The sequence below is a fragment of the Marmota flaviventris genome, chromosome 17 (assembly GCF_047511675.1).
Source record: "Marmota flaviventris isolate mMarFla1 chromosome 17, mMarFla1.hap1, whole genome shotgun sequence".
NCBI lineage: Eukaryota > Metazoa > Chordata > Mammalia > Rodentia > Sciuridae > Marmota > Marmota flaviventris.
In genome coordinates, this window is record NC_092514.1 from 31698421 (window position 1) to 31707830 (window position 9410).

The 9410-nt window shown below is 40.2% G+C and overlaps 2 pseudogenes; one reads left to right on the plus strand and one right to left on the minus strand.

Moving 5' to 3' along the window:
* Positions 1-576: 576 nt before the first annotated feature.
* LOC139702281 (olfactory receptor 1468-like) lies at positions 577-4050 on the minus strand (annotated as a pseudogene).
* A 3785-nt stretch (positions 4051-7835) lies between these two features.
* On the plus strand, positions 7836-8796 carry LOC139702322 (olfactory receptor 1-like; annotated as a pseudogene).
* The last annotated feature ends 614 nt before the right edge of the window (positions 8797-9410 follow it).

A 9410-nucleotide genomic window follows, 5' to 3' on the forward strand; every position in this document is an offset into this window, starting at 1 on the left:
CAGCACCACATAGAAATAAATAAAGATACTGTGTGTTAATCAACAACTAAATTTTTTTTTAAAGTTATGGTTTTTAAAAAAAGGAACACATGGTAAATTATTGATTTAACAGATAGAAATTTCAATTAAAATATTTAAATTATGCTTCCAGGGTCAGCTAGAATTAACAAGCAGGAAACCTTCCTAGCAGGTTACTGATAACAGACTTTACATCAACTACCCATCTCCACTTCAGCTCTTTTGTTTTCTTTTGAGAGAGAGAGAGAGAGAGAGAGAGAGAGAGAGAGAATTTTTTAATATTTATTTTTCAGTTTTTGGCGGACACAACATCTTTGTTTGTATGTGGTGCTGAGGATCGAACCCGGGCCGCACGCATGCCAGGCGAGCGCGCTACCGCTTGAGCCACATCCCCAGCCCCCAGCTCTTTTGTTTTCACTTCAAATTTTTAACATTGGAAAATGATGTGATATTTTATTTGAACAGAAAACTTTGGGATGGGAAGAAAGAACTGCAATAATATTCAAATATACATCACAATATTTATACTGGACAAAACTGTGTACCCTATTGCAAGAGTTACCATGATACAGAGAATAGAATTGCCTTCTTACAAAAGACTCTTCTTAGGGCTCCCTTCATGTCTCTGTTCCTCAGGCTGTAGATGAAGGGGTTCAGCATGGGAGTCACCACCGTGTACATCAGAGCCATGACAGTGTCTTTCACAGTAGAATTATTAGCTGATGGACATAAATAGAGACCAATAATTGTCCCATAGAACAGTGACACCACAGAGAGGTGGGAGCCACAGGTGGAGAAGGCCTTGTGGATACCACGAGCAGAAGGGACCTTGAGGATGGAGGAGAAAATTTGTACATAGGACCCAAGGATGAGTAGAAATGGGGTGACAATAACAAGTCCTCCCATGATAAACATCACCAGTTCATTGACATGAGTGTTGGAGCAGGCCAGCTTCAATAAAGCAGATATTTCACAGAAAAAGTGTGGGATTACATTGTCCGAACAGAAAGACAATCTGACCACAAGCAGAGTGTGCAATAGGGCATGGAGCATGGTCAGCACCCAGGACAGCACCACCAGGGAGAGACAGAGCTTGAGGCTCATGATGGTGGTGTAGTGCAGGGGGAAGCAGATGGCCACATAGCGGTCATAAGCCATGGCCACAAGGAGGAAGCTCTCCAGGTCTGCAAAACACAGGAAGAAGTACATCTGAGTCAGGCAGCCTGCATAGGGGTTGGAGGGAATTTGAATCTGCATGTTCTGCAACAGTTTAGGAATGGTCACAGAGGAAAAGTAGGTAAGAAAAGGACAAATTTCCAAGAAACAAATACATGGGTGTGTGGAGGTGGGAGTCCAGGTGAATGAGGATGATGATGAGGAGGTTCCCCAGGATGGTGGTAAGATACATGGCCAGGAACAAGACATAGAACAGGTTCTGGTGCTCTGGTTGGATGGGCAGGCCCAGGAGGAGGAATTCTAAGACGGGAGTTTGGTTCCTTCCTGTCATGCTCTGTCTACTGTATCTTTTTTTTAAAAAAGAAAGACTTGGGTCCCTTAACAATTCAAATAAATGAACATTTTTCTCTTATATGTGATCTGGTACTCATTCTACAATAACTGATCCCACCTTGATTACAATAATTATTATCTTTAAAATCCAATTGTCCATCATCTTTATAATCATTAATGCCTTTTTCTTAACTTCTTTGTAACATGTTTGAATATTCCATCCTTTCCTAAACACTTACCTATTGGTTTCTGAGACAAAATGCAATACTTTTTTACATACATGCCTGGCTGGTAATCCTAGGGAACCATAATCGGCTCCTGTACTATCAGTAACTTGTATGTTGATATTCCTCATGGATTTTGCTAAACCCTATCTTATCATAACTCTATATGGAACTCTCCTAATAAACCTGACATGCTCCAATGGCTTATATCAGTATTTAAAACTCAGATGTGAAAGCTGGGGATATAGCACAGTGGTGAAATGCTCATCCAACATGCACAGGGCCCTAATGCAATCCCCAGCACCTCAAAAAATTAATCAATTAAATAAAAATAATAATCAGTAAATAAAACTCAGGTATAGACGTCCCTAACCTATAAATTTCTATATCCCATAACAATTGTCTTCCATTCAATGAATCATAGGTTCCTTAAGCTCAACAGGTCCCTAATGAAAATCATCAGATTGCACTTCCTCTGTACCTCTCTCTTCCTCCTCTACTCTCATATTTTAAAAAAGGAATGCAGTATCAGATCAGAAGTCATGAATTGTTTCATTCATTCTTTTCTCTTACCATCAACTCCAACATACCATGTCATGTATATTACACTTTGTTCTCCTGCTACTTCATCCACTTCTTATCACAAGGCCAAGTTCCTCATCTACAATGGCATCTCATCTCACCTGGACTATTGAAGCAGTTTCTCAAGTCTTGTCCCTCATAGGGAAAATTGTGCACCTGGTTTCTCAGAATGCTGAGTCCCTTCTAAGTGAGTAGGATGATCTCTTGAGTCAGGAGTATATGCTGGGATCACAAACTGGAGACATCACCTGCTATTGTCACTGCTGACCCAATCAACTCTGATCTTCTCCTGTGGTAAAATCCATAATTCACATCCTGCACTGACATAAGAAACACATATGGCAGTGTTTATAAATCTTAATATATATGCAAATACCTGGGGATTTGTTTAAAAAAATTCATTCTGGTTCTATTGCTCAACTTCTTCATATTAAATGAACATCCAGGTAATGGCAATACTGTGGTCAATAAACTGCATATAAGTAACAAGTACATACACTGCCATCAAAATACATATTACTGTCAACTTCAGATAAAGTTGAATAATAATCTCTAAGAGAGGTTTGTGAAAAGCTTTTTAAATCTCTGAAGAAAAACGCAAAGAAGAAAGAGGAGGAGGAGGAGGAGGAGAAGAGGAAGAAGGAGAATTAAAAATTATAACTTTCTACCCAAACTTAAAGAGCTATTATTATTTCAAACTGATAGAATTGTCGATATTATTGCACAATAAGTTATAGCAATAAACATTATTATTAATAAAACATAAAAATGTTAAACATTAGTTAAAGTATTAAAACCATGTGAAAAAGTCTTGGAGGCAGAAAGATGGAAACTTAACAGACCTGAAAAATTATTCTGCAGAACACCACACAACCTGGGAGTTCAAGACAATCACATTTAAAGACAGACAAGAGTTCATTCACTCTGCTACCAACTCATCCAGGTGGCTGAGAGTGACTCCAGGGCCCAACTCAGGATCCTTTTCCCCTTTATTCATTAAAGACACAGGAACTAACAGTCTCCATAGTCTTCACCTAACTGCACCATCCCTTCTCATTCTTCCCCTTCTACACACAAAAGTCTGAGGAGCTCTGTATCCCAGAGGAGTACCAATGCTGGAGGAACTCATTACAGACAAAATAATTAGCCAGGACCTCTCAGAGACTAATTCTCCCAGAGTCCTGTAGTGGTGACTCCTGACAGCCTCTGTTCACACCAGACCATCCTTTGGGGGAAGGTGAAGATGCTGAGCAGCTCAGGACAGATGTTTTCTCATTGCCTGTATGGGGAAGGGGCAGGAGACCTGTGTGGTGGCTGCAGCCTACATTTCAGAAGGTGAAGGTGGAAGGCTGCAGAAGCCATGAAGTAATCAGGGACCACATTGTGAATGTCCCAACCTATCTTAGGAGTTTAAGAGTTTAGGCTTTATCCTGTGAATAACAGGGATCCATATACCATACAGTGGTCTTTGAGTAGAGTACTGCCATGAAACTCATGTGTCAGAAACATTGCAAGGAACCTGTTATTTCTCCCATCTTTCTGCCCACAGTCCCTAAGACAGAAAGAAATGCATTTAACAAGGATCAGACTTCTATGATTAAAGCACATGCAGATATAAAGAAATCACAAGAATAAGAAAAAATAAACTTACCTGAACATGTTCAATCCTTCCTCATGCAGATTTGAAAAATGGACTTTTGCATCACATTTGGCTCATTTGTATGAAAATCTTTAAGAAGCCCCAGCATGACCATCGTCCCTTCCTCCATCTATGTCATGTCACTTCCCACTGGCAAGATTATTCTGGCCCTGTATTTGAATGTGAAGCCAGGTTTGGCATATATAATTCATTTTCCCACCATCCACTCGTTTTTAGCCATCATCTGCTGTAGGATCTTTACATAGTAACACATTGCAACTTTCCATTGTAGGGACCTGAATCTTTATTGGTGTTCCTTTATTGGGATTTATACTTTTCATTAACATTTGTCATGGACTTTAAATTATAAAGTGGTACCCAAACAATTCTGCAATATTTTAGATGCCACCTTCTCTATTCCAGTTGTGTAGAGTAACAAAGTTTCCCCTTGGTGATCAATATCAACTACCCCATGCACAATAGCAACCCTCTGTTTGCACATTAGCTCACACCTGAAACAGAAAATGGCCAAATGATAGTCTAAAGGATGGTTATGTCCCTTGGCAGAACAGCATGTCCCTTCAGAACTACACACTTCTAATGCACTATTCTAAGTTTTCTCAGCCACTTATTCCAATCAATGTTGCAGTGATCTCAACCTGACTTCAGTGGCTACCACGTGAAAGCATTGTACATCTATCCTGCTCCATCTCACCTTGGCTTTTGCTTTGAGACATCTCTGGCTCCACAGAGCAGGATGTCATTGGGAATCTCCTCAACATTCATATAAACATTAAAATCTACCATCCATTTTCTGTGAACTGTTGTACAGAATGTGAGGTGTGGATTAAAATTAAAATTTTTAATATGGAAATCCAATTTTTCCAGCACCAAATATTAAAGAGACTACTGTACCAGCTTTCCACCAGTACAATGAAATATCTAACACAGTCAACTTATAAACAGGTTCATTTAGCTCACAGTTTGAGGAGTTAGAATGGCAAATGGCCTAGTGCAGCCTTGGTCAGGACAACCTTTGCATGATCACCTCATGGGATAGGGATGGAAGAGCACATGCAGAGGAAGAATAGGATCTCAAACTAGAATGGAGATTCCATGATGCATTTCAAATCATCCACAATGACCTGAGGACTTTCTACAAGTTCCTGCCACTTAACCACAGCAACTCCTATACTGCAATATTGAGTCTAGGCCTTTATGTATGAGCCCTTGGCAGACAGCCAACATTAAAACATGGTAAATTAGCACAGGAAAAGATTAACAACAATATCTAATCATAATTTAGAACAATTAAAACAATATACTGTATCAAAACTTTATCTTAGTGATCTCTCTCTCTCTCTCTCTCTCTCTCTATATATATATATATATATATATATATATATATATATATATATATCTTTCTCTCTCTGTCCCTCTCTCCCTAAAATATTTTTTTTACTTTTAGTTGGATATTGACACAATAACTTTATTTTACTTCTTTATTATTTTTTATGTGGTTCTGAGGATCTAACCCAGTGCCTCACATGTGCTAGGCAAGCACTCTACCAATGAGACACAACCCCAGTCCCTATCCCTAAAATCTTATTGTACTATATTTATTCTTCTTCTACCTGTCACATTGTATCATGATAAAGTGCCTACAGGGTAAGATAAAGTGAGGTGAATGACCTAGACTTTGTTATGTAGCATTTGCTACGTAGTATAATGCTCACCTGAAGGTTCACTTGAACCTTACCAAGTAAATTTCATTATGTGAGGTTTACTTATTGCACAGCAATGCAAAAAAAGGGCAATCTGATGCCACTTGTATAAACTGCTGTACTCCCAAGATATTTCAAATCATTCACAATCTAGTATTTGATTTATTTTTATGGATTATCCAACTATTTTTCTTCAAGTCCCCAATATAGCCTCCAACAGCACAGGATTCCTGTCCATTGCCTAAATGGGCAATGATTCATCATACATCCCTGGGCTCTCCATCCCCACGTTTCCCCAGAGTAAAGTAGGGTGTGATCAGAGGCTTTCATCAATCATCACACAGGACTCTGATAATTTGTCTTGAAGAGGTCCTGAATAATTACTTTGTGCCTAATGAGTTAGGCCTGAATCTGGACTCCCCTGGGATGTAGAGCCTCTCGGGCCCGTGGATGGCTAGAAGGTGATACATGAGAAGGGATGGCAGACACGTGATGCCTACAGAGGACGTTACTTCGTATGCTTGTAATGAATAAAGGAGAGCAATATCTTAGATCAGGGCCCAGAGTCACCCTCAGACACCCTGGGTAAGTTGTCAATATGCCAGGTTACATGATGTTCTGCCAGGTAAGTTTTCAGGTGTGACAACTTCCCTCTTTTCCATCGAGCTGCCTTCCAAGACTTTGCCACAGTATTGAAATATTTTGACCAAAGTTCAACACTTATAACACTTTTTATTACTAACACTGCTCATTAATGTTATTTACTGTGCAGTGAATCCTCAAAGATCACAGCATTTTGACATACCAGGCCTGTAAGATAGGGTTCAGTGCAGTAACAGTTCTTAACCTTTCTTTATTTTACATTCACCTAAGGAGCTTTAAAAAGCTTTGCACAAGCCACTTCACAGAGATTCCAATTAAGTTATCTCAAGGTGCTCAGTAATCTGAGTTAAACGGCAATGTGTGTATTTGCTACTCAAGTACAGTCCAGTGATCACAGTATTGACACCACTACTTGGGTGTTCATTTAAACTGTAGGGTCTGAGCTATAGCACCAGAATGAATATCTTAATGGCAGGTAATTTGCATGTGTGTTGAGTTTAGAAACACTGCCCTACATGATTCTTGTGTGCATCCCGGAGTGAGGATATTGGATTTAATGGCCGAAGAAGAGGAAGCTCAGTGGATGATCTATGAAAACGTCTGCAGCTGCTATCTCTGGTTTTGTGATCCCTGCACAGCTTCTAGACACAAAGATAGTCCCACAAACTCAAAAGGTAAGCAAAAGGCTGAGAAACCAGGTACATGATTTTCTCCTCATGTTTCTTCCCACTATGATGCCAACACATGGTGTCCAAAGTCCAAAGGTACAAACTGTTAATGCAGTTCTGTTAAACACCATCAGCAGTGGACTTCCCAGCAGTAGGACTCATTTATATCATTTAGTGAATGAGTTTCCCAGATCTTTTAATGTTCCTCCTCTGCATTTTTGATGACTTCGAGACAGATTGGGTTTTTGTTTGTTTGTTTGGTACTGGGGATTGAACCCAGAGGAGCTCAACCACTGAACCACATCTCCAGCCCATTTTTTATGTTTTAGTAGAGGCAGGGTCTCACTGGGTTGCTTAGTGCCTTGCCAAGTTGCAGAGGCTGGCTTTGAACTTGTGATCCTCCTGCCTCACCTCCCAAGCTGATGAATTACAGAGACATGCCATCATGCCCCAAAATACTGAGCTTTATCTAAGGTTACTCAAAAGAAAGTGGCGTGTGATGTGTGTGTGTGTGTGTGTGTGTGTGTGTGTGTGTGTGAGAGAGAGAGAGAGAGAGAAAGAGAGAGAGAGAGAGAGAGAGAGAGAGAGACCGAGACCAATTACAGTTGCTAAGAATGACCAGTCAGGCAGGGAAGAGAAAATCAAACACTCCTTTTGTGACAGAAGCAAACAGATAAGTATTTAGGAAAGAATGGGCTACTGAAACATGTTGAAAAGAAGATGAGAAAAAGTAATAAATGATCAAAGAGATAAAGATACTTGTAAGGTTATACTTATTGTGATGGTGGTGGGATCAACTATTGTAGAACATGTAAACACTGTGTATGAGAAAAACATGATCATTTTCACTTGGGTTTTTAAAGGGCCTTATTATTTCTCTTAAAGGTATTGGAGACAGATGATAATGGGAAAAAACCAAACTCTCATCTCAGAGTTCCTCCTCCTGGGCCTGCCCATCCAGCCAGAGCACCAGAACCTCTTCTATGCCCTGTTCCTGGCCATGTATCTTACCACCGTCCTGGGGAACCTCATCATCATCACCCTCATCCACCTGGACTCCCATCTGCACACTCCTGTGTATTTGTTTCTCAGCAACTTGTCCTTCTCTGACCTCTGCTTTTCCTCTGTCACCATGCCCAAATTGCTACAGAACATGCAGAGTGAAGTCCCCTCCATCCCCTATGCAATACTTCTTCCTGTTTTTTGGAGACCTTGGGAACTTCATCCTTGTGGCCATGGCCTATGACCGCTATGTGGCCATCTGCTTCCCCCTGCACTACACCACCATCATGAGCCCCAAGCTCTGTCTCTCCCTGGTGGTGCTGTCCTGGGTGCTGACCACATTCCATGCCCTGTTGCACACCCTGCTCATGGCAAAAGTCTCTTTTTTTGTGGACAATGTAATCCCACACTTTTTCTGTGACATGTCTGCTATGCTGAAGCTGGCCTGCTCTGACACCCATGTCAATGAGTTGGTGATATTTATTGTGGTAGGACTCTTTCTTGTCTTCCCATTCCTACTCATTCTGGTGTCCTATGCAAAGATAGTGTCCTCCATTTTCAAGGTCCCTTCTGCTCCAGGTATCCGTAAGGCCTTCTCCACCTGTGGCTCCCACCTCTCTGTGGTGTCACTGTTCTATGGGCAAGTCATAATTCTATACTTATGTCCATCAGCTAGTAATTCTACTGTGAAAGATACTGTCATGTCTCTGCTGTACATGGTGGTCACTCCCATGCTGAACCCCTTCATCTACAGCCTGAGGAACAGAGACATGAAGGGAGCCCTAGGAAGAGTCTTTTGTCAGAAGAAAATTCCCTTCTGTGTATGATAGAAATAACTGGGGCTTTTACATCATTTTATCCAGTAAATTTGTTGATATTAATATTGGAATATTATTCTAGATTGTTTCCCACATCATGGTAACTTCTGATGAAGTAGCATATCACTTAATTGTTCAACAAGTAAAAGAGAGGAAGTTTAGCTGATTAGTTGGAAGGAGGTCTTGTTAACCTGGCTATGCCTTCCTGTTTGTCTTTTCTTGGTGATCCTGGGAAAGCACAGGGTAAGGGCTACTGTTTTATGAGGACTCCATTCTTTACATTATTAAGATACTCCTGTATTTTTTTATCTTGTCTCAAACATGCTTTGAATATGGCATAATTTTTAAATAGTGCTTCATAATCTTAGGTTGTTGCCCAATAACATTTAAATACCTCAAAATCCCAGGCTCCTTCTAATATCTCCTACATAATTTTTCTGCACAAATTTTGACATCATTCTATCACTTAACTTTCCTACATCCCTGATTTATTTTCATGTCTATGCTAATTTTTCTGCCCTTCCCTGACCCTAAATACATTTTCTAACCCTTTTTGTAATGCTGATAATTGCATAATTCTGTCTTTACCTGTAATTACATAAGGCAGGAACCCTATAAATAAT